The sequence below is a fragment of the Cyanistes caeruleus genome, chromosome 9 (assembly GCF_971803275.1).
Source record: "Cyanistes caeruleus chromosome 9, bCyaCae1.hap1.1, whole genome shotgun sequence".
NCBI classification, from domain to species: Eukaryota; Metazoa; Chordata; class Aves; order Passeriformes; family Paridae; genus Cyanistes; species Cyanistes caeruleus.
The window spans coordinates 9,041,777-9,067,320 of record NC_141709.1 but is presented as its reverse complement, the minus strand read 5'-3'; the positions used below and the strand labels follow the sequence as shown (position 1 = coordinate 9,067,320).

Below are 25,544 nucleotides of genomic sequence, written 5' to 3'. Positions count from 1 at the left end.
GAGCACTCAAGACTCTGCATTAAAAGATCCTGCTTTACCCTGCCAATGCCGTCCAGCTCCTGCTGCATTTCGGTCACTGCTCGATCGTGACGCTTTTGCCGCCGTTCTGCCAGGTACTTCCATGTACCACTGCCTGCTTCCTCAGGAACTGCAGAGAAAGAAATGAGCATTCTATAGCCTGGAACTGTTGCTGCAGAATATGGGATGCGTGAACAATAAATCCCTCAATCTACACTGTAACTGCTGTAGTCTGTGGAGTTCTCACAGTGTACAACATCTTTCCTTGGGAAGTGCAGTCTTAGCAAATGGAGGTAAAAATACAAAATACTAGAGTGTATTTTAAAATTTCCCTTATTAACTTCTGTTTTTCAGAAGGATAATAACATGGAACTATTAGCTCAGCTATGATGTAAAAGAATTGCAACATTTCAGGAATGAGATTTGATTACATCAAAACTGGAATTTATAATGCTAAACATGACCTGTGATTGACAATTTCACAACTGCTTTTTTTTCCTATTAGAAGACTCTTCATCTTCAAAATCATCAAATCATCAAAACTTTGAAACAAAAATTTGAAGATGAGGCCTCTTAAGCTTCAAATCATCAAAAATTGTCGGGCCATTTCTGAGCCTGATTTTTGTTGCCTTGCAGGAGAAAAAAGTGCCAATGTGGCTGTAACCAAACTGTGTATTCTACTCCCCTCTACCTCATTTTGTGATGAGCTGTTAATGATAGATCATTTTCAGTGCATACCTGACCCCCCAGGATACAAGCTGGATGTTAAAATGAGAAGAGGCAGACCCTGCAGGGTGAGATAGTGTTTCTTTATCCTTCCTTCAGCTGGGGAAGCAGCAGCACCACCCATCCAGTGAGGGTCATGTCTGCCAATGGGCCATAATGAACTGAATATGTACTAGCAGAATGGGCAGCTGATCAAGGACTCCAAAAATATTCTAGATTCAAGGGATTCCATCAGTCCATTGTGAACCTCCCTGCCCTGGGGGATGTACCACCTGAACCCCATGTATATAATCTGGGCAGTTGGGCACTTGGGACACCACCACCACCACTGGACATCCAGAGGAGGACCCAAACTTTCACAAGACCACTGCTTCTGGCAGGACTGCAACCACTGCAACCCTGACCACAAGGGTGCCAGGCTGTACTCTGACTTTGTGTTTTAAATGTTTTTCTGTATCATTGCATTTACTGTAATCTTTCTATTAAATTGTAACTCCAATTCAAAATCTCTCACAAGGTATTTGTGTGGGGTTAATTTCTCCTGCTGATTTTCTTTCAAACCAGCATAATTTTATACCTTGTTCAGCTAAAACTGTTACATGTACCATGTCTCCTGTGAATGCAACTTAAAATAGATGACATTAAGAGAAACCAGTTTTACCAACTACATCAGGCAGGCCTCTGACTTTCTCAGCTGCACTTGCATCTACATTTCCCAATGCTTCTGAAAAAGGTATAGGTTGTCTGAAACAGAAAGTGAATAAAGCTTCAATTTGTACTATTAATGCACCAGAAGAGGGACTAACATAATAGTATAATTCACTTTAATTGGCAAAATGTAACATTAAAGTGATCCTAAGTATCATCCCAACTTTCAAGAATATAATTTAAAGAATCAATGTTGCTTCTTCTGAGACAAATTGAAGCCTGGATGGTAGATCCCAGCTTAAAATCTATTAAGATGGCATTAAAGCAATACATGTTAGATTTAGAATGTGTAAACTACAGAGACATACAGAACAGTTCTAACAGGTAAAAAACTGTGAACTCTTTAGGAGACACCAGCAAGAAACGTGGAAATAGCCTTTATCTGCCCAAGTGCTTTTCCCAACAGCCTGGGCACTGGGTTTTTCCTTGGGGTCAGTGAGAATCCCTGTATCATTATTCAGCAGCTGGCTTAGGATAAAAAGGAATGGTTGTATTATCTTCATTCTTGTTTGTCACATTATCTTACAGCATCATCATGTAAGCCATTTACTTGGAAATATAGCCTAAAAAATATGTTTCAGACTGGGTATATATCTAGATTGCTATGAGCAAAGACAACTTCTTTTTAAAAGGAAAGCCATACAATATGCCTTCTATTGCAAATATTGGTCTGTTAGCCTGCACTTCAATGGGCAGCAAGCAGTTCATTATACTAAATTTACACTTGGCAAGGAGACAGTCTATTACAAGTCGTTAGGTCTATGACCAAGAATTCAGTAGTTCCTAATTCCCACTGAAAATCTGTCAATTTCATCCCTCTAGTTATGAACATATCATTGGGGTTTTATGCTTCTGTTCTTTACCTGTCTGACTGTGGCTTTTTTGTGAAGTCACTGATGGGTGTTTCACCAACACATTTCTGCTGATTACATGGTAATGGCATGGCATCAGCAGACATTTCTGAATGCCTATTTAAAGTGTACTTTTTACTCTTCTTAGAGAATCTTGTCTTTTTTCCTTCATCCAAAAGGTGGGCTAAGTGAGCCTTTAAAGAAACATAATCTCAACAATTAGAATTCCTTCAAACCTACTGAATGGAGAACAGCGACAAAATAATTAATAAAAACAGCAGGGGAAAGACAGCAGAAGAGAAAAGTAAAATAATGAACCCTACACACCACATGCATAACCACTTTCATCTAAGGCTATCTTCAAAATGAGAAAAAAAAAAAAAAGGATAATCTTTTGCTTAGAGAGGAAAAGTGGAGTAACTGGATTGTGCTGCCTTGCTTACAGTTACCAAAGTTAACAGCAGAGTTAAAAATGCCTGTATTTGGCTAATTATGCCTCTAAACGTTTTACTACTCTGTTATGATTCTGCCTTTAGTTAATATAACCTGATAGACAACAAAGAAATGGGAACACATGTAGATTCACTGGAGAGCATATGCTGGAGACAACACATCCATTTTTTCCTAAAACAAACCAAAACCACAAATGACCTGAAAATGTTGAAAATGACCTGGGATCATTTCAACAGCCAGCAAACTGAGTAACACAACAAACTCCTTTGGCTCTTACTCAATCCTCTGCTTTTTTTGACCTGGGCCTTGAAGATCTGTTTACAGATCTCTCTGTGAACATGTCACACTCGTCCTATTGAGAACACATGGCTCATCGCAGCTGACTGGCCGCGCCTGCTTCCAGAACTGGCAACTACAAGCTGGGAGCCAAGAGGAGATACAACACTTCACTTGGAAAAGGGCCTTCCTTGAATCCCAGAATCCCAGAATGATTTGGGCTGGAAAGGACCCTAAAGATAGATCATCTTACAACTGCCTGGCATGGGCAGGACACCTTGCACTATCCCCCGTTGCTCCAAGCCCTATCCAGCCTGGCCTTGGACACTCCCAGGGATGGGGCTGCCACAGCCTTTCTGAACAATCTGTGCCAGGGCCTCAGCACCCACACAGGGAAGAATTCCTTTCCAAGCTCCCATCTATCCCCACCCTTTGGCAGTTTGAAGCCATTCCCACTTGTCCTGCCACTCCGGGCCCGTTTCCAAAGACCCTCTCCAGCTCTCTTGGAGCCTCTGTAGGCACTGCAAGGGACTCTAAGGTCTCCCTGGAGCCTTCTCTTCTCCAGACTGAACACCCCCAGCTCTCTCAGCTTCTCCTAAAGCAAAGGAGCACCAGCCTTCACAGCAGCTTCGTACCCTCCCGGAGACTCCTAACGGTGAAACTCCACGCCTACCGCTCCCCTGCCAGGCCCCACGGGTGTCGCTCCCGGGTGTCGCTCCCGGGTGTCGCTCCCGGCTGTCGCTCCCGGGTGTCGCTCCCGGCTGTCGCTCCCGGGTGTCGCTCCCGGGTCTCTCTCCGCCCCCCAGGGGCCCTCAGGCGGTCCCGCTCGGACGCGCTCGCGCCGAGCCCGCGCGTGCCGTTGTCAGACCAACGGGGGCGGGGCCCGCCTCATCCACAGCGCCCCCCGGCGGCCGCTGCCGGCAGTACCCGGCCGGCCATCCCGGCCCGCTCACCCGGGACCTGAGCTCCGGAACCGGGGAACGCAGCCCCCGGTTTGTGTTCGTCTCTGCACAAGGCGGACCAGACTTCCCACGACCGGACCTTTCAGCTCAGCACGGCAATGAGAACACACCTCCGCTTAGGGGAAGGAACTTCTAAGGTCTTCCCCATACATTTTCTCTGAATACCCAAGTCGTTGCCATTCCTGAGGCTAGACTAACGCCTTTTTTTGCCTTACGGCTAAGAAATACCATTGTTCTGATCTACAGGTAAAGGCGCAGAAACTGGAAAACATATTCTTGTCTGGATTTCAGCCCATTTCTTAAAATACTTGGAAGACAAGATAATGGCGCTCTGTGCTATGTCCCACCACGCCACGTCCCTGTTCCCCGTCTGCAGCTGAGCCAGTCTGCAGCGCCCCAGGGAGGCACCCAGGGTCCCGCGGTGCGAGCTCTGTGCTGCTCAGCAGCGGAGTGTGGCTCTGAGGAGAAACATCATCACACGCTGTGCTGTCCCGTCCTGTCCCGTCCTCGCATCAAGAGTTCTGGCGGCCCCTCCACCGACGTCCCCATGGAGGCAGCTGTGGCTGGCCAGAAGACCCCCGGCATGTCCACGGGACGGCTTTCCTCATGGATACCGCAGAGGCTGCTCCCCGTTCCAGGCGTTTGCGCCCGCCCACGTCCCAGGACACACGGCCAAGAGCCGGTCGCCCTCCGGCTTCCGAGCACGCCCCCAAACCAGCGGCAGCGTTGTGCACCCTGGAAGGGTGCGAGCACCCAGGGCTGCAACCCCAACGCCGGGCAGCACCACCCTGCTCGCCGGCCTCTGGCCATCACCTGTCCCGAGCACTGCCCGCGCCCTCCCGGACCCGCCCGGAGAGGCGGCGCCGCGACCACCACACACCGCTCGGAGCAGCTCGGCGTCACTCGATTACTCTCGGCGTCACTCGGCATCACTCGATTACTCTCGGTGTCACTCGGCTGGACTCGGCGTCATTCGGCTGGACTCGGCGCCACTCGGACCGCCGCCCCGGCCCGGGGCTCTCCCACGGCCGGCACGGCCTCGGCCCCCCCCATCCCCCCGCCGTGTGCGAGTTGTTTGCATCGGTGGAAAAGGGTCCGTTTTAATGACAGCATCTTGAAGTTCTGTAAGTGTGAAGCTGGGAAACTCTGGAGCCTTTGTGGTGGTTTAGCCGAAGTGGCGGCTCTGCCGCAGGGGTGTTCCTGTCCGTGGTACCGCTGGCGGGCGGGACAGGGGAAGGAGCGGCCTGAGGGGGCTGCGAGCAGGGCTGTGGGAGGGAGCAGTAGTGGGGAAGGCTCGGAGCCGGCAAGGTCGCCAAAGCACAGGGAGCAGTAGATTCTGCTCTGATGAGGACGATGTTTGACAAGTAAAGAGGGTGATCTAGAGGTGAAAAAAGGCTTTCCCGGATGGTGTTGCTGGAGCAATCAGCTCATCACGTCTGCTGCTCATACATAGAGGTCACAGGCAAGTGCTTTTGCGAGTGGGCAAAATCCTGACCAGGTGACTCAAGGAACTCTGGAGCACTTCGTTTCAAGAGGGCTGTGGAGAAAGTGGGCTGCCTGTATTTCAGAGTAGTGTTTCAAGCCAGGTGCTTATAGACTGTGTCCTGCTAAAGGATTGTTCTGCAGAGCGCAAACTCGGTCTGAAAGTTTATGATTTATTGCTGTCTTAGCCTCTGACAAATAATCAATAATGATAGTGTTAATAGGCATTAATCAAGAGCCCCAAAGCAGTGGTTCAGCATAATCTGGCTCCCTGAGCTAAGTCAGGGAAGGTTTAGGCTAGATATCAGGAAAAGCTTTTTTCCCTGCAGGGTGGTTGAGCGCTGGAACAGACTTCCCCAGGGAATTGGTCACAGCACCAAGCCTATCTGAGTTCAAGAAATATTTGGACAATGCTGAGCCCATGTGATGGTATTATTGGGCTGTCACGTACCAGGCCACGAGCTGGACTGGATGATCCTGGTGGGTTCCTTCCAACTCAATGGTTCCATAATAAACCTCCACAGGTGCAACTTGAGGCAATTTCCTCTTGTCTGTTACTTGTTACCTGAGAGAAGAGTCCAGTCATCACCTGGCCACACCCTCCTGTTGTGCAGAGCCAGAAGTCCTCCCTGAGCCTCCTTTTCTCCAGACTGAGCATCTCCAGCTCCCTCAGCTGCTCCTTCTCCAGCTCCTTCCCTAGATCTGTTGCCTTTTGTGGACACACTCCAGTCCCTCAATGTCTTTTTTTGTCATCAGGATCCCACAAATAACCGGAGGATTCGAGGTTTGGCCTAAGCAGTGCCCAGAACAGGGGGACAGTCGGTGCCCTGATCCTACTGGCCACACTATGTCTGGTAGAGGCCAGGCTGCCCTTGACCTTCTCGCATACCTGGGCACCGTGCTGGCTCATGTTCAGCTGCAGTAGTGATTTCTCTCTCCACTCCAAAGCAGCAGTTCAGTAATTCTTTTGTTACCAGCCAAGGTGTAGCAGAAGATGAACACAAAGCAAAGGGGAATCAGGTCTTTTCCAGGATGCAGAACAATCTTAAGTGGAGAATAAGGCTTAGAGGAAGCTGTCACAAAGAATGATTTCATTTCAATACCACAGCCCTTTCACTAGTCCAATATGCAAGAAAGAAGAGAAACCAGGGAGCCTGATAATCATTCCTAGTCTCTAGCTCTCTGCTGATTCCTCTGAGGCAGGACTCATCAGCAGACAGCGATTGCACCCTCTGGTGCCTCCTCTGCACTGTGTGAGCAGTGCACAGCAGCTCTGGGAGGGAAGCTTCACTGCAGAGAGCTTGTGCTTTTTGGCTTTTCACCTTTACGAAATGTGCTTTGGGTCCTTGAACTGAAACACGCAGGACACTCCTCAGCTGAGGAAGAAGCAGCTGCTAAATCTCTTTTTGTGCCCAGCAGGTGAGGAATTACCACGGAATAATTGACGCCACGGATCTTTCAGCTGTAGCTTGCTGTTCCTCTGCAGACTTCTCCCGTGGTAAGATGACTACGGTGACGTTCTGGCAGGCGGTGATCGCTCAGGTGTGAATTCCCAGGCAAGTGATCGCTCAGGTGTGAATTCCCAGCGGGCGATGCCGGGGGGCCAATTCCAGCGGCGATCCCTCGGGCTCACGGTGAAGTCCCACGAGCAGCAGCAGCAGGGCCGGAGGCGCTCCAAGCGCTCTGCGGTACAAGGGGGACACCGGGCGGTCGCTGCCGGCACACACCGGGTCCTGCCCGCTCCTTGCATTTCCTGTCCTGTGATGAAAGGATGGGAAAAATCTCTGATCTTCCACGGACAATGGAAGGCACCGCTCCTTTGGAGAAGGGAAAGTACTTAATGTAGAATTACTATTTAAGCCTTGTAGCACACTTGCTCGGATGTTTTAGAAACAATTCCATTTTACAGCCACATAAACAGAGCAGGTATTTAGAAGGTGTGTTCAAAGTCCTGCAAACAAAGAACCATCTCCTGATCACACTGCCTTTGCAGTCTACAAATGGGAATGCACAACATGAGAAGCAAGAAGGTCTGTGCTGAAATCCATGTGTAGGGAAGGACAGCAGCAGTGTTCCAGTGCTTGCTTTTTCAGGAGAGTGCAAAGGGTGCAATGGCAAAGGCAGTTTCCTGTGCCTTGGGACTCAGTATTGCTGCAGCACTGGGGAGTGAGTGCCAGCTGTGAATTCTGAGTGCTGGGCTTTCATCCTTGGCATGAGAACTGCTCCTTATTTTTTTTTCCCCCTGTATTCATTCAAAATGGCTTCTGTAAACATTTGTCTATATATTGACTTTTATTTGCAGGGGCACTTGAGAGTGGCTGCGATGAGGACCCTAAATTTTAGGAGAGCAAACTTTCAGTTCTTTAAGGAAGTGTGATAAACGGGCCAGGAGACCAGCTCCTTTTAAAAAGGCCTTTATTAAGCAGCACAGCTCTGGGGTGGGGGCCCGAGGGGTCACGCACACCGCCACTGCTCCCACTGGACACTGCAGAAGAGGAGGATCCGTGCAGCTCTGTCACTAGGGCAGAGCTGGGCCTTCCTTCCTCACGGGAGTCCCCGGGAAGACTCGTTCTTTAGGGCTCGTAGGGCTGTCATAGCAGTCGAGTCTCCTCGAGGTTATGTCGGCCTCTGGAAAGAAGTCAGGGGACTCCTCTGGGTCTTCCTTGTTCGATGGTGCTGGTTTTATTCCTTTCCTTTTGCGTGGCTCGTTGTTTTGGGGTTTTTTCCAGTCTGGGTGCATCCCATAAGTCTCTGGTCTCTCTCGTTTGCATAAAAGTCAGTATGTCATCTTCCTCCTCAGGACGGTACAGCAACTCGGGGCAGGGGTACAATGTTGCCATGTGGGTGTCTAGGAGCAGTGGGGGCAGTGCCTGGCTGAACACGGAACAAGAAATATGGGGTACAGCAATTTGCAATAGGGGTACAAGGTAAGTAAGGAGTTTACAAACAGCAACTGTAACATATTATTCTTAACAGAAGTAGTGGATAGGATGCCTTGGAAACTGTCCTCAGGGATAATGGAGCTGAACAGAGCTGGCACCTATTTGAAGACATTCTTCTTAGAGAACAAGGGCTCACAATTGCCACTTGTAAGAAGTCAAACAAGGAATGCAGGAGACCAGCTTGGCAGTGTAAGGATCTCCTTGTTTAAAATGCAAGAAAATAATATGCATACAACATATGTAATGCAAAGTGGTTTTTGAAAGAAAGTTAAAGCAAGAGGGTTATTGAAAGTTAATATATGTGATGCAAGAAGGTCATATGCAGGCAATATGTAGTGGCACACATCATGGGAAAGATAGAGAGATAACACATTGGTGTGTGAGGATGAGATCAGTATAGCTAAGGTTCAGTTGAAGCTGCATTTGGAAAAGCCTTTAAAAATAATAATAAGGGCACCTAGAGGTACTTCAGTGGGAAAAGGAAGATAAAAAGAAACCTATCACACCTCCCCTATTTCCCCCCTATCCCCACAAGCCAGACAGGACTAGTGACAACAGACAAGGAGGAGGCTGAGGTACTCAACAATTGTTGGTCTCAATTTTTACTGCCAGTCACTATTCCCACATCTCTCAGGTTATTGGGCTGGCAGACTTAATTCCAGCCCCTTGTAGCAGAAGGTCAGGTTTAAAACCACCTGAGGAACCTGAGCATGCACAAGGCCATGGGACCCACCCAGATGCATGGCAGGTCCCTGAGAGAACTGGGAGCTGTAGCTGCTCAGATGTTCCCTCCATCATATTTGAGAAATCAAGGCAGCCAGCTGAAGTCTCCATGGATTGTGTTGTACTAACACAGAAGCCATTTGACTCCAATACTCTTGATCTTTTTTGTAAATCTTAAAGTTCTGAGTAAATTTCTACAAAGGATGTCCAATGCAAAGTTTCAAAATGGAATCTTTGTTATTTGTTTTCATATTGATCTTGGATATTTCCATTTTTTGCACTCCTATATTTTCTAAACATTTGTAGTGATTGAAAAGAAAACTGAAAGGAGTGACTATGTTCTTTCCAGTGGTATAAATGTGTGGCCAAGACTAATATTTTTTAAGACAAATATATTTTTGCTATGTCTATACACATGTGCTTACCTGTGTTTAGTTTATGTTTAGAGGTTTTGGCAATGGGGGAGCCACAGGGCTGGCCTGTGAGAATAGCCCAGGTTCTGTCCTGTCCCACCTGCTTCCAGCTGGCTCCACTTCAGGATGTCCTCCCAGCAGAGAGAAGAGGCTGGGAAAGCAGCCTTTAGAAATGTGACTTTTTGTTTGTTTTGATTTTTTTTTAACTTAATAAAAGCCTTCAACCTGATTTTTTAGGTTTTCTTAATTTCTGCCTGTTTGTTTGGGTTTTTTTCATTATTTGTTTGGGATTTTTGTGTCTGTGTTTGTTTTGTTACATTTTTGTAGAATTCTTTAAGCAAGATTGATTTGAAAGCTGAGCAGTCCTGTACTGTATTCTCCTGGATTCACCTGAGACTCTTCCTAGGCAGCTCCCTGATCCTGTTTGCACTGCGTCACACATCATTCTCCTGAAGAAACTGTCTGCTCATGGCTTGGATAGGTGCATTGTTTGCTGGTGATAAACTGGGTGATGGCAGGGCCCAGAGTGGTGGGAAGTGGAGTTCATCCAGCTGATCCCCAAGGCTCAGTCTTGGGCCCAGTCCTGTTTAGTATCTTTATCAGTGATCTGGACAAGGGGATTGAGTGCACCCTCAGTAATTCACAGATGATGCCAAGTTGGGTGGGAGTGTTTTTCTCTTCTGGAGGACAGCAGGCGCAGAGGCTCTCTCTAACTACAGTTCTACACAGTCCCAGTAGGTGCCCCTGTGCTTACCCCTTCATCTGTCCATCCAGGTCAATCTGTAACCTCTACACCAGCAGCCTTTATTCATCATGATCAACAGGTCTGGACATGGAGACCAGTTTGTCACTATTAAATGTCAGTCTTGGCTGTGGGCACATGCTACTTCTGCTTTATAAGTGTGACAAATTTTTAATGCTCCAAAGAGTTTTGCTATGTACTGTGCATCATGCAGCTTTGGAAAGAAAAATTTTCCCAGGCCAGGAAATAGATATAAAATAAGAGGAGATGTAAACTATTTACTTTTGTGAGTTTTTACTCTTTGTCCTTCTTTCCCAGCTTTATAAATGTCCATTAAATACCTCATAAAATGTTATCATGACATAGCCACTTCTGTAAGGAATTAGATAATCCTGATGCTTTACAAGACACTTGATTTGGCCCAGGTAGAATGCTGTTCACAATCATTTGTCAGCTGTCACTACAAACATCTTTTGTACTCGTGGTTTGTGGGTGCTTGGGTTTTGTTTTTTTTGGAAAGGACTTTGCTAATTGCACAGAACAGACGGATTTCAATTTATTCTTTCTATGAGTTTACTGACTTTAATTAAATTTTCTCAGTAAAAGGCATTGATAGAATGTATTATAATAGAACTTTGTAAGCTTTCTTATTCATGAAAATTTCAGTTACTGAAGTTTTAAGCAAAGAAGTGTACATTATCTACTTTGTCATATTGCTAAACTCTATAAGAAAAACATAATATGTAATTGAAGTTGCACCTTCTTTTCTGGAATGAGTAATAAAAGTATTTAATTTGGTAATAATGTACCAAACCAATATACTTCTGAAACAAGTATCAATGGAAATAAAAGATATATTAAAAAAATTACCAGAGTTTTACTGTTTTCTAACGTGTTAGCAAATAGGACTTTTTTGCATTTTCTTTTCTTTTAGTTTGTGAACAAGTATGAAAAGGAAGGCTGTGTCTCAGCAGTTTTCCAATAGCTTAAGGAAGAAGACTTCACAACCACCCTGGGCAACCTGTGCCAGTGTGTGGTCACTCTCAAAATAAAAAAGTGTTTCCTGGAGATTAGAGGGGATCTCCTGTATTTCAGTTTGTGACCGCTCACTCTGGTCATGTCACTGGGCCCACTGAGAAGAGCCTGGCTCCCTCTTCTTTGTGCCCTCCCTTCTGGTATTTATAGACATGGATAAGATCACCCTAAGCCTTCTCTTCTCCAGGCTCAATAGTTCCATCTTTCTCCATCTTTCCTCACGGCAGAGTTGCTCCAGTCCCTCCATCATCATCTTCACAGCCCTTCACTGCATTCTTCTGAGCTGAGGAGCCCCAAACTGGAGCCAGCACTAGAGGTGCTCCCCAGTGCTAAGCAGAGGAGAAGGATCCCCTCCCTTGGCCTGCTGGCTGCACTCTCAACACAACTCAGGATCCCTTTGCTCTTCTCTGCCAGAAGGGTGCATATTTTGGCTTGTGTTGATCTTGGTGCTCTCCAGGACGTGCCAAGCCTTTCCTGACCATCTGCTTTCCAGCCCAGCTAGGAGGCCTGCAGCATGCTCTGGTGCCTGCCTGGTAGTGTTCCTCTCCAGAAACAGGACTTGGGGGTTCCCCTTCTTGAACTTGGTGATGTTCCTGTCAGCCCATTTCTCAGGCTTTTCGAGGTTCCTCTGGATGGCCACATGACCTTCTGGCATGTCTTTGTAGATCCTTTCCCTCTATTCAGTGCTGGTGAGGCCTCAGCTGGGCTCCCAAGCTGGATAATGAACAAGTGGGATATGAAGCTACTGGAAAGAGTTCAACAAAACATCACTAAGATGATGACATTTTAGTTCTCACTGTTTTTCATGCTCTTAAATTATTTGAGAATATCTGTCTTTTATTTTAGCACCTAGTTTAATCTTCTTTTTGATTCTGTCTGCCATAGAATACTAGAAGTTTCTCCTGTACCTAACATGAAATTGAAAAATAGTTTTATCATGAACAAAATGACTCAACTACTATGGTTTCAATGGAATCAGGATCAGAGTAATATAATTTTTTTTTAACAACTAAATTAACTGACAGTAAATGAAGAAGGAGTGGCTGAGGTCACTTGGTTTGTTCATCCTGGAGCAGAGGAGACTGAGAGCAGACCTTGTCGGCAGCTGCAGCTCCTTCCAAGGGGCAGCAGAGGGGCAGCTCTGGTCTCTGCTCCTTCTGACCAGGGACAGGAGAGCCAAGGGCACTGCTGGAGCTGTGTCAGGGGAGGATTAGGCTGGGTATCAGGGAAAGGATTTTTCCCCAGAGGGTGGTCAGGCACAGAACAAGCTCCCCAGGGAATGGGCACAGCCTTAAGGCTGCCAGAGCTTCAGGAGCATTTGAACAATGCTCCCAGGGATGCACAGGGTAGGATTGTTGGGGTGTCTGTGCAGGGTCACGAGTTGGACTGGATGAATCTGGTGGGGGCTCCTGCCATTTCAGGATATTCTGTGTTTCTGTGACTGTATCAGTTATAATTTCAGGATCAACATCAAAATGTTCTATCACCACGTAAGCTGGATGCTGGCACCTCCTGGCACCTCCTGGTGGTCCAGTGGCTCAGATGTTCTTTCTGTCCTGGGCAGGGATAGCGAAGTTGTTTGGGTGACATCTGTCAGTGTTGCACCAGGTACTGAATATTCTATTTTACCCACACCAAGAAGCTTGCTGTAAGCCAATCATGCCTTATAAAGTGCTATCAAGTATGACTCTCAACTTTTAAAATTAATGACCTGACTGAATGTTGCTGATGGAAATACGGCAATCATTCTGAAGAAATACAAGCTCAGTGGTGCAAGGCAAAGGAAAGGGTAGCTTCAAGTGCATTTATCAGCACCCAGTATGTTTGGAGCTAAAAAAACCCTAAAGCCCCCATTCAGCAAACCCTCAATTTTTACAGCCCCATTATGTAATGACATTTAAGCAAGTTATGTAACTGAATGAAACATTTATTAAGTTCCCTCTTAACTAACAGTGAAAATGCTATTAATTCTTTCCTGTATATCATGCATATAGGCATACATCATAATACATAAACTTCACATGTTCTCTCTTCCAAGTTTAGGAGTGATGTATCCCAACAAATAGGAAGTCAGGCAGAAATGCAAGGAGGCATGCATGGATGAAAAATGAACTCCCAGACAAAGCCAAACACAAACAGGAAGCCTGCAGAGGATGGAAGCAAGGACAGCCTGGGAGGAATACAGGGGGATTGTCCAAGCAGCCAGGGATTGTCTTGGGAAAGCTTAAGCCCTAATAGAACTAAACTTGGCCAGAGACATCAAGGTCAACATTGGGACTTGGACCAACCTGGTCTGCTGGAAGTGTCCCTGCCCATTGACTCGATCTCCTCGAGTGTGGCCCGGCTAGCTCAGTGATGAGGTTTCTCTTCACTCGAGTTTCGAGCCAGCATATGTTTGTGGGGTTCACTGATTTTCTTCAAGAATTCAAGTCTATAGAGCGAGCAAAGAAATCAGGGGGGGGACTCTCTCTCTGGTTTGCATGCCACAGTTTATTTCTGTGAAGGGGAATCCAAAGGATGAGAGACAAAGGATTTGGGGTCTGGGGGGTCTCTTTTAACAGGGTTTCTCGGAGGGAGGGAACATCAGAGAAAGAAACAATTATTTTTCTCAGTTAGTACATCTTACAAACTTTATACAAATCAAGGTCACACACACCGAGAGAAGAAATAACAGACACCAACTTCTTCAAATGCCCACAAAGGTGCAGGAGTATTCTCCACAGAGGGGCAGAGGGAGGGAGAGGGGGCGGGCTTGGTTTCCTGGCAACACAGGGGGGAAAGAAAGGGAAGGCAAGGTAAGCATGGCCTCTCAGCTTCCATAGCTCAGAGGCATTCTGGGACAGGAACAACAAAGTTACAAACTTGCGTGTTGGAAAGAAGGGTCTCTCTTCTCCCAAGCCCGTGCTTTCCTGGGCTAAAGAAACTTCAAGCAGCTGGAAATGCCAGCAGGGTCTTCTCTTTTCTCTGTCCGGCCTCTCGCCGTGGGGCTGAGGAGAGAAACTTCAGTAACCGTGGTAACCTGACACCAGGTAAACAGGAGAAAGAGAAGCTGGGGGTGGGGGGGAGATCCCAACTAAAAGAGGGGAAAAGATATATTTCAAGTTATCAACTACAACAGGTTAGTATTTTCCCTTCTATAGAAACCTGCTGATAAGAATTCAATGTGACAACTGGAATAGATTTTCCGTTGTCTCATGATTATTTTTTCCCCTAATTTTATATAATATGAAACATTTATTTAGTTAAATAGCCTGAATTTCATATGTCATGAACAATTAAGCATATGAAAAATTTTAATTGCTAATGCAAACTGTGTCCCTTTACATAGGATGTAGTGAAATTATTCCTTCCATACACACGAGCTCTGTCCCACAAGAACTCTGCTGTTCTCACAGTACCACTATTGATCCAGAAAGATGGGGAAGCTTGCTGTAAAAGTAATGAAAGCAGGATCCTGACCCATGCTCTAATTGTCCTTTCTTCATGGATCCAGCCAGTGAACAGGAACAGTGTGAAAACCAGAAAACTTAATTCTGCTGACAAATTTTCAAGCTTGATGTCCAAAAGACATGGTATTTACTGAGTTGACCATTTTATGGATGACTGCTCCACTGAAGAAAAAAATATACAACCTTTCAAATAGAAGCACAAAACTGTCTTGAAAGGCAACACTATAATTATATTACTATGTTTTTATAGGAACTATAATTATATATATAATATAATTATTATTATTATTTATAACTATAACACAAGTGCCAAGTTTTGCTCATGACAATCATCAGTAAATGATTTTATGGTCTTTTGTCTTGACCCATGAGATTTTTCATTTTATTTTCTCTTCTCTCCCATTGAGGAGAGGGAGTGAGAGACCAGCTGGGTGAGGGCCAGATCAAGGTCAATCCACCACCCAACCTTCCTCAAACTTCACTTACTCACTGTAGGCTTGTAATACAAGATTCCCTAGGTCAGTGTATTTCAAATTTTGTATTGCAGCCATAACTGGTTGCAAAAGTCAAGAGTTAACTGAGAAATAAGAATGCATTCATGTGATGCTGACGTATGAAATTGCTGATGCCAGCACATGACTTTAATTGCACTGACACAGAAGTTTAAAGCAGAGAAGCTATTTTTACCAGCTCCTTACACACATTCCTAATTGCAAAATTAATTTTTTTGTTTAGAAGAATTCACTTTATAAAAGTATTTCAGCTGAAAGAGAAAAACCCTCTGAAAAGACAACATATTTTCATAGAAAGTTTAATCAGGAGAGCTATTTTGGATCTTTTCCCCAAACATGATATATAGTGAATGATTTAACACATTTGTGAGCCAACCCACTATAAATGTTTATGAAAGACTGTAATTTTTAAGTATTTTAGAAAAAAAATAACTGGAATTCATTAACACAGCTACTTGCAATCATGGAGAACTTGGGAAAATTTGGGGTTCTGCAGTCTTACTGTCAGATGTGTCAAGAATTTCATCATGGTTGAAATAAAAAAGTGTTTATCCTTTCCCTCTTCATTTCTGAAACTTTCTTGTTATTGGCTGCGATCTTTCTTTCATTTCTGTGGAGACCTCCATCCGAAATGCTCCGGCTCCATTCCACTTCCTTCTTACCTACAAATATCTCCTCTGTTGTAACAGGACAGCTTTATAGCGCATACTGAAGCAGAGAAAGCAACTGCAGACTGTCAGATGGAAGAACCCAGCTGCTTTTAGTGTGATTGGTTCCAGGTAAGGGAATCTAAGAAGGAAAAAGAAATAAATAAAATAAATTAATAAAATAATCTTTTCTAGGGCAGTGGACATCTGAGGACACTAACAAGTAGATGAGGGCAAGGGAACACTGCAGAAGTTATTACATGCCACCAAACGTGGAACCAGATCCTTCTTGAATCCAAAGTCTAAATTGCTAATAGAATTCAGGGATTCGCTGCTTCTAGCTTAATAGACAAAGTGTGGATTAAAAATCTTGTTTCATATATGTCAACTAAGGAAAAGTTAATCTAACAGTTTACTTAAGGAGGAACAATATTAGGAAACACTATTAACCAGACTCCCAGAGCTCCAGTCCCTGCTTCAGAATGAAGGAATACAATGGACAGAATTTAATACTATGCAAATTGTGAGATTACAAACAAAATAAAATATCTATTAAATATTTATAAATATGTTTCTATGGTGCTTATCTAAGTCTGAGTTTCTAAAATTACGGTAAACCTCACTGACATCCTTGAAATTGATTACATTCTTGCTGTAGGGCTATAGTGGATATCTGAACTAGTTTACTTGTACTGCAACTTACTGGAAAGTATAAGAATATTAAAATTTTATATTTAATATTTCATTGGTTCTGATTATTATTATTTTATTGCATGTTCTGCCTCTTTACTTGGAGCAGCTATTCTTTATTGCTGTGTGGCTTCCTGTAGTGAGAAGACATCTAGAAACATGCTCGTGGGTTTCAGTTAGACATTATCATCTTCAACATCTAAGTATTTTTTATTTTAAACTATGCTTTCAGTCTCTGACTCTTTAATATGTACACATATATTTGTGTTTCCTCATTACACCTGATTTTATAGATTAAAAACCCTTAGTAGATGAACCTATAAGCTATGAAGCTTATATATTGTGCTAGAAACTGCATATTAAAGTATTGACATGATACTTACTTAGAACAAAGTTTTCCACATACATTTTTGATGATTCTTACTATCTCCTAACAATGTTATGTCCTTTTGCAGGTAAATGATTTCTCATCTGAGAATTGCCACATCTTTCTTTGATGGTAATGACAATGCCCAAGTCCTCATCTCCCTTTGGCTGTGTGGGTTAGCTTACAGAACCAGATCATAATTCATCGGGGCAGAGGTAGAGTCACAGGTGCTTGAGGCAAAGCACAGTGGGAAAATTCCTGTTGCCATTCACTCCTTCCTCTAGGACACTGGTAGAACGTGGTTGTTTATGTTCTGAAATGGTTTTCCCAGGCTGGACTCCCTGGGCTTGGACTATAAGGAAAAATATGGATGCTCACAGCCCCTGGGTGTTTGGAAACAAAGCCAAGTGAAAGCAAGGCCTCCCTCCAGCTGCACTCTCTGCAGCCCCCTCTGTTCCTGCCTCCTGCCCTGAGGGCCGCGGCGGCTGGACGGTGTCCTGTGGGCAGAGCCTGGATCCTGTGGGCAGAGCCTGGATCCTGTGGGCAGGGCCTGGATCCTGTGGGCAGAGCCTGGATCCTGTGGGCAGGGCCTGGATCCTGTGGGCAGCGCCTGGATCCTGTGGGCAGAGCCTGGATCCTGTGGGCAGAGCCTGGATCCTGTGGGCACTGCCTGGATCCTGTGGGCAGAGCCTGGATCCTGTGGGCACTGCCTGGATCCTGTGGGCAGAGTGGGATCCTGTGGGCAGAGCCTGGATCCTGTGGGCAGAGCCTGGATCCTGTGGGCAGAGCCTGGATCCTGTGTGCAGGGCCTGGATCCTGTGGGCAGAGCCTGGATCCTGTGGGCAGAGCCTGGATCCTGTGGGCACTGCCTGGATCCTGTGGGCAGGGCCTGGATCCTGTGGGCAGAGCTGGGATCCTGTGGACAGAGCTGGGATCCTGTGGGAAGAGCCTGGATCCTGTGGGCAGGGCCTGGATCCTGTGGGCAGGGCCTGGATCCTGTGGGAAGAGCCTGGATCCTGTGGGCAGAGCCTGGATCCTGTGGGCAGGGCCTGGATCCTTTGGGCAGAGCCTGGATCCTGTAGGCAGAGCCAGGATCCTGTGGGAAGTGCCTGGATCCTGTGGGCAGCGCCTGAATTGCCCAGGCAGCGCTTCGATTCTCCAGGTAGCGCCTGGATCATCCAGGAAACCCCCATCTCCCTCCCAAACATACCCCACTTTGGGAACCTGGTGATTTCTAAAATCTATACAATTGGTGAGAAACCTCATCAAGGCATGTGATTGTGAAAAATTAAAATTCCTGCAGGAGGAGATGAATCACAAAAGCATCATCCAACTTCCATCAGCACAGGCCAGGGCTGGCAGGACCCACAGCACCGGGGCAGCTTGTGTCTGCTTCCTGGGGGAATTTTTTCCCTCCAGTTCCACAGATTTAAAATCAAAAGAAAGGGTGGAGAGAAATAGGACAGAAGGGATATGTTTGCCTCACCTGGATGAGCTCACTGCTCCCTGCACATGGGCAAGATATCGCCAAGCACAGGACTTGTGTGTTTTTAAAAGCTCAGGCCTCAGAACATCCTTCTGGCCCTGCTCGAGATAAAACTGTTTCCAGGATCCACAAGTAATGCCACCAAACCCAAGAACATCCATCAGGGAGCACAGATAAAAATGCAAATCTGCCCTGTATTTGCCAGGTTTAATTGGCTGTGCTTGGTGCTGGAAAATCAAGATCTGGAGTTGCCTAAAGCACCTAAGGAAGGTGACGGATTTTTGCCTGCACTAATAATGTGCAATTCCAAGTGCCTTTCAAATCTTTTGTGCACAGGCATCGTCCAGAATCGTCAACATGAATGGGAACAAGGGTGGGATGCCCAGAGCACAGAAACTGGTGCTGTTTGGAATGTGTGTGGGAGAAAACCTGATGCTGTTTGGAGTGTAAATAGGAGAGAAAGTGACACAAACACGGATGGGGCTTGGGCAGTGGAACATGTGGTTGCACCAGGAGAGGGAGCGTGTAGCTGCCCTGAGAGAAGCTGTTCTGTGTGTGTCAAGTAGTGAAGATTTAATTCAGATACCCAGTTGTGTGGGTGGTCCCTGCTGGCTGAGAAGCTGCCATTTGCAATGCCAGGCAAGCACTCCTTCCCTCAGAGATCCCCCAGAATGATCTCTACAGCAGGCAGCTATCTTGGAGGAGAACTGGGATGGAAGAACGGGGTCCTGCATCAAACAAACTCCTTGTGCCACAAGTCACAAGGACTTGGTGTCCCCACATCCCTCCCGGCGCAGGCAGCGCCTTTCTCCTCTGCCCCACACAGCACACACTGCACCGCCCCAGCAACCCAAAGGCTTTGGCATTCAGGATCTCCCCCCAGGACGATGACTATAGCGCAATGAAAAAAGCAACCACTCAGTATTTATTAATTCAGTCCTTTTATTTCAACAAAACCATCTTACCTAGACTGGTCAAACTAATCTCTAGGCCATCAGAACACTAATTTCACCTACAGAACTTTATTATTTACCTATGCTAGCTAAAGTTTTCTCCCCTCCCTCTCTACCCACCCTCTTAACTCCCTTGTGTTCCCTGTTACCCCTCCCTTGGTCCCCCCTATCTCCTAACCCTCCCTTGTTCTCCCTGCCCTCCCTCTCTACCCACCCTCTTAACTCCCTTGTGTTTCCTATTACCCCCCCCTTGGTCCCCCCTATCTCTAACCCTCCCTTGTTCTCCCTGCCCTCCCTCTCCTGATCTCTATGGCCGGCTTCACTGCCTCCGGGCCCTGACGCCTGTGGCTCTGTGTTCCCGGCATCGCCGGATCACAGCCGCCACCCTGCTCCGGATGGCCCGGGAGCCGCGCCGCAGCGAGTGCAGCAGAGCCCGGCCGCGGGCCCTGAGGCTGTGCGGGGCCGCTGCCCGGCTCTCTGCTGCTGCCGCCTGCGCGCCAGGGGCTGCACAAGCGGCTGGCTTTGCCATCTCTTGTGGCTGGCCAGTGGCACGCACAGGGTGCTCCTTAACTTGTGGAGCTCTGGCCGGGGCAGCACCTGCTGGCTGGGTGAACCTGGGAGCTACCAGGCCATAAGATGTGCCCGGCAGCTCAGCATCTTCCCCATCTTCCAGCACCAAGTCGGGGTCCATCAGCAGCTGTGGGTAGCGGGGATTCACCCAGATGGTGTGGATAATGATGACATTCTTATCTTCCCTTTTCACAGCTGCTTGATCTTCGGTTTTTGTGCCGGTCCAAAGCTCCAGGAGTTTGGGGTCAGAGCTACATGTAGAGCTGGTGTCTGATGTTGACATCAGCAGCGGCAGCAATGCCGAGTAGCTCTCGACCCCACTGGTGCTGGACCGGACATCCTCTGAGATGTCCCCCTCCTCGTTCTGCAGTTCTGGCAGAACTACCCTCGGTGCTGCCCACTGCCCGTGAGCTTCCTGTGTTGCTGAGGGGCCGGGGACGCAGCTGGGGCCGTGCGGGGCAGCTGCCCCGCTCTCTGCCCCTGCTGCGGCGGCTGCTGCCGCCGTCCCCGAGCCCGTGCCCTGAGCCAGGCCCAGCTGCTGGCCGCATCTCCAGATCACGGCCAGCACCTTGCTCAGGATGGCAAGGAAGCCGCACCACAGCAAGTGCAGCAGAGCCCAGGCGCAGGCCCTGAGGCTATGAGGGGCCGCTGCCCGGCTCTCTGGTGCTGCCACCTGCGCGGCAGGCCCAGCCCAGGAGTCACGGTGCAGCAGTTCCCTCGCCCATGGCAAGCCCGGCCCAGGCCCCGAGGCAGCTGCGTGCTGCCCCATCGCCTTCTTCGGAGAGGTGTTCTTGGGCTTCGTGGATGAGCTCGTCTCCATGTCCATAGACATTTCCGACTTGCTCACACTCCGCCTTCTCCCGGGAGCCGCTGTCTCCTGCCGGAGCCGCTGTCTCCTGCCGGAGCTGCTCTCCTGGGAGTGGGCACCGCCGGGCTCTCCGTGCCCTTTTATACCCGCCTGGTCAGGGCGTGGCCCCAGGTGTCACAATGGGCTCTGGGCACATGCAGCCTCCTCGTCACAAAGGGGAACGGTGTGGGTGGGGTCCCAAGTGTCCCAAAGGGCTCTGCGAACAGATAAGAAGTCCATAATTTCCCCCTTTATAATGTAGAGTGAGACGCAGGAGAACTCGTATGGTTCAGGTGGCAAAGGAAAAATAATCTGATGATGAGCTATTGGAATACAATTTGGAAAAAGGGAGACCAAATACCCCTGAAGGGCTGGAGTACTTCAGTGTCTCCTTGGCTTCAGTTTAATTCAAAAGGTTTCATTTCTAAAGTGATTAGAAGTGAAACACTTAAAACCCTTTGAAGTGTGCTTTTTCCCTTGTTGTGTCTTTTGTCTAAGATTCAGTATTGGGTGATGATTAAGCAGGTGTTTAACTGTAAAAATGAATGCCAGCCAAGGTGGAGGGGCACTGGCCTTGACCCCCTAAAAAGTGATGCTGACCTGTGGGACGTAACCACTAAAGAAGTTGCTTTTGAAAGCGAGAGGTATCCATCCAAGAGTGAGACCAGCTCTGCTGTCCTGGTCTGCCACTGAAAACTCAGCGTATTATTCTGCAAAGCAAGAGAGACATGGTAGAATTTGTTTATGTAGCAGGGTGGGTGGTCTATTAGGGTCGGAAGAGGAAAGCTGCATGATTTGGCATGGGGAGAAAAACAGCAGGAGAATGACTGCCAGTAAAGAGAGCTTGAATGTGACTAGCATGTGGTTTGAGCATTACCCCTGATTTTTCCAAACTTCCTTGTCCCATTATCCTTGTTGGTTGCAGTTTGGTAGTCTTTGACTCCACAAATGCTGCAGCTGAGTCTTAATGTCAGGCAAATCTGCTTTGAAAAATTGAGACGTATTTCACCTTGACATCTAAAGACATAGACAAAAATCATTCTTACACAAAGTGCTCTCAGGAATTAAGAACAAGCACAGACTAACAGGAAAGAGAAAACATTTGCTTGCACTCAAGTAATTCATCCAGTTCTACTGAGTTTCAGTAGTCTCAAAGAAACAAAAGAACAGTGATACAATTTTGGTATTCCTTTCTATGCCTTCAGTAATACCACCTTGAATTTGTCCATTTTATCCATTTTGCTAGCCAGAAGTATACAGGTTTGGGAAGACTTTCTGTGATGCAAGTGGAATAGAAGATAATAATGCTGCCAAAGCAAGTGCAGCCAAACCTGGTGACATCTACTCCTTCTTTCAAAGTCTGTTTGTTCATCTTCAAAGGAACCAAATATGTAAGAAACCTGATACTATTGGTACCAGAGAAGTTGTGAGTTCCCCATTCCAAAAGTGTTCAAGGCTAGGCTGGACATGGTTTGGAGCAACCTAGTCTACTGGAAGGTGGCCCTACCCATGGTAGAGGGTGGATGAGTTTTAAGGTCCATTCCAACTCAAACCATTCTGTAAGTCTATGAATCTGGTACTGTATTGTGATGAATCTGGTGTGTTGAGTGTAAGAGGCAGATGTGGAACATGTTCCATGCAGATAATATACTATAGTAAGAGTCTCCCACTGTCTCTGATGTGCCAGGTACCCAGAATTACTTAGATGAAATAAATGTGCTACATTACTCTCTTCTCCTTCATTACTGCATTTTTTTTTTTTTAGTATGGGTTAGTATTTTCCCTTCTATAGAAACCTGCTGATAAGAATTCAGTGTGACAATTGAAATAGATTTTCCATTGTCTCATGATTATTTTTCCCTTAATTTTTATAATATTAAACATTTATTTACTTAAATAGCCTGAATTTCATATGTCGTGAACAATTAAGCATATGAAAAATTTTAATTGCTAATGTAAACTGTTTCCCTTTACATAGGATGTAGTGAAATTATTCCTTTCATACACATGAGCTCTGTCCCACAAGAACTCTGCTGTTCTCACAGTACCACTATTGATCCAGAAAGATGGGGAAGCTTGCTGTAAAAGTAATGAAAGCAGGATCCTGACCCATGCTCTAATTGTCCTTTCTTCATGGATCCAGCCAGTGAACAGGAACACTGTGAAAACCGGAAAACTTAATTCTGCTGACAAATTTTCAAACTTGATGTCCAAAAGACATGGTATTTACCAAGTTGACCATTTTATGGATGTCTGCTCCACTGAAGAAAAAAAAAATACAAACTTTCAAATAAAAGCACAAAACTGTCTTAAAAAGCCACACTATAATTCATGCAAAAAATGCTCAGAAAGAAAACCCAGTAAATGTATTCAATGATAAAGAGCTCTTTTAGATTGTCATCAGATTATTAAGTAGTCTGCATTATCCATGGTTTAAAGACTTAAGTCATGCTCCCATTTAAAATCAAGTGATCTCAAATTGTTTTCAGACTTGCATTCATGAAAGTCAATTTTGACATATAAGAATAAAGCATTTCCTTATCTTTATGATGAACTTTCAGATATTCTGTAGGGAGTTTGCATGCAAAAATAGTTCCTACTAGAAATATTCAAGCAAATGTCTCTCCCTAATGAATATTCTAGCAGGTCATTCAGTGAAGCATGCGGGGTTGACATGTTGTTTTCTAAATGATTCTTCTGCAGGGTGGGAATTCTTATTTCAGAACTCACTACATTTTAGCAGTGACAAAAAGATCCATTAATCCTTGTGGTGAGCTGGATTGTGAGCTGCCATTTTCCTTGGAAATGGCTCTGTTTATAAAAATATTTGAGTTAATTATTGTCAATTCCAGATGAACAAAATCATTATACAACATTATTGTTATGCTACATTAGGACAAACCTCACAGCTTTACAGTCATTCCTGTTGTTCAAAAAATGAAATATAATTACACAAGAGTTAATGTGAACCTGATCTCTGTTTCTGTGTCATCAGCAGATTATGAAACTGAACCTTCAGCAAAACAACTTTGACCTCTGTATCTCTGTCTTTACCCCTAACTGGAACATCAATAAATCACACTTACTTTATTTCATGATCTATTACTTGAACTCTCAAAACTTCTTGAATAATTCTTATATTAACTGTTTACCTTGGCACCCCAAGAAACTCTCTAACCTCAAATTCTTAGGGTAAATGATGTCTCAGGCCAAAAAATACATAAAAAGTAAATCCCCATGTGATAAATACGTAAGAAGACTAAATTTAAGCAAATATGTAACCTGAAGATTAAACTCATCTTACCCGGATCAGGATAACATTTATTAAGAAGAACCTGACATATTTTCCCCATGTTTACATGCCACCTAGAAATACTCCTTCTGAGCAGTAAAATATAAAATCAGCTATCAGCAAGGCTTTGCCTAACACAAATTATCTGAAGCTGGGTTAAGTTTTCTTTATTTGTTCCATTTATCAGAAGGCAGGTGAATATTTTCACTCTGAAGGAGACCCAAAAACCACAGCAGTCACCAAGGCACAAATTGTCCAAAATGGTTAACATTTTCAGAATTAAGTGCATATGAGATGCACAAATGTGTATTTTCAGAGGTTATGCTCTCTAACTCTAAATTAGTGTCCTCTGTCCCCATGAATAAACCTAGGAATTGAAATCTGTAATAGTATGGTTGAATGGTCTTTTCCATTGAATGTTTTGGGAATGACGGGATTTAAAGTTGTCATCTGTGGAATTCCAATTACAGAATTCAATTCCCAATGGTAGTCTAATGAAACACAAACCAACACAACTCATCTACTATGAGAACAAGTAGTTAGAAGTTTTATAAGGGACTAACTTGATCCATCAGGGATTGATTAATATAGTAGGATTTGCTTTTGAATAGGTCCCCAAATTCAATAGTATGTAAGTAACAATTCCAAAATAATACTGTTTTTCAAAAGAGAATCTTTGAAGAAAACACAGCAATATGTGAGGTTAAAGCACATGTTAACAACTCCATTTTGCAATCATTCATAGATAGACAAAATAAATTCTACACTTATGTGAGGGGAAAAAAATTATCTGTACCATGAATAAACAAATAAGCTTAGGCTGTACTTATAAATCAGTGCTCCTCATCACTGTAGAACTTAGAGGATCAGGAATGGTTTGGGTAGGAAGGGACCTTAAAGCTCATCTTTTTCTAAGCCTCTGCCATTAGGTACAGTGTCACTGGGAATGTAGGACACAATACACTCACAGTATTTCTCACAGTCACCTAAGGAAGTCCATCATATTACATATTGTTTGACAGAATCTCAGAAAGTACACTAGCATTTTAGTCATGGGTCAAGAGTGAACCATTTTATGGTTGCCTACTATGGAAAGTGGTGCGGCATTTGTGTGACATATTTTAAGGAAAACAGTGCTTTCCTTTTCAGTACTTTGGAGCTCTTCATGCTGAGTTCAGTCATAGATATCTCAAGTGATTGCACCCTTACACTACACTTAGCAGGGAGCAAGAGTCATGAACTATTTCAGTGCAGAGCAAGACAATGAATGTGTGCTCAACCACCAAATATTTGTGCTCTTTTTCACTTTGTAAAATGTAAAATGCATTCCTTGCAACACAGAAGGACAATCTTGGAATTCATCTCACAAATTCTTAATCCTTCTGAAGTGAAAAATGTAA

At 45.4% G+C, this 25,544-nt stretch overlaps 1 long non-coding RNA gene and 1 pseudogene across 2 annotated transcripts in view; one reads left to right on the top strand and one right to left on the bottom strand.

Annotated features, from left to right (window-relative positions):
- The window catches only part of LOC111945651 (coiled-coil domain-containing protein 180-like), a 31,298-nt pseudogene extending 27,381 nt beyond the window's left edge, over positions 1 to 3,917 (bottom strand). Inside the window, exons 1-3 of the transcript XR_015273811.1 lie at positions 2,316 to 3,917; positions 1,406 to 1,488; positions 39 to 148 (exon numbers count right to left, since the gene is read on the bottom strand). The product of XR_015273811.1 is annotated as a coiled-coil domain-containing protein 180-like (transcript). The remainder of the gene's footprint in view (positions 1 to 38; positions 149 to 1,405; positions 1,489 to 2,315) is intronic.
- Positions 3,918 to 3,922: 5 nt separating this feature from the next.
- On the top strand, positions 3,923 to 9,783 carry LOC147651511 (uncharacterized). The gene is made up of 2 exons (XR_015274116.1): positions 3,923 to 5,118; positions 6,896 to 9,783. It is a non-coding gene; the product is annotated as an uncharacterized LOC147651511 (long non-coding RNA).
- The last annotated feature ends 15,761 nt before the right edge of the window (positions 9,784 to 25,544 follow it).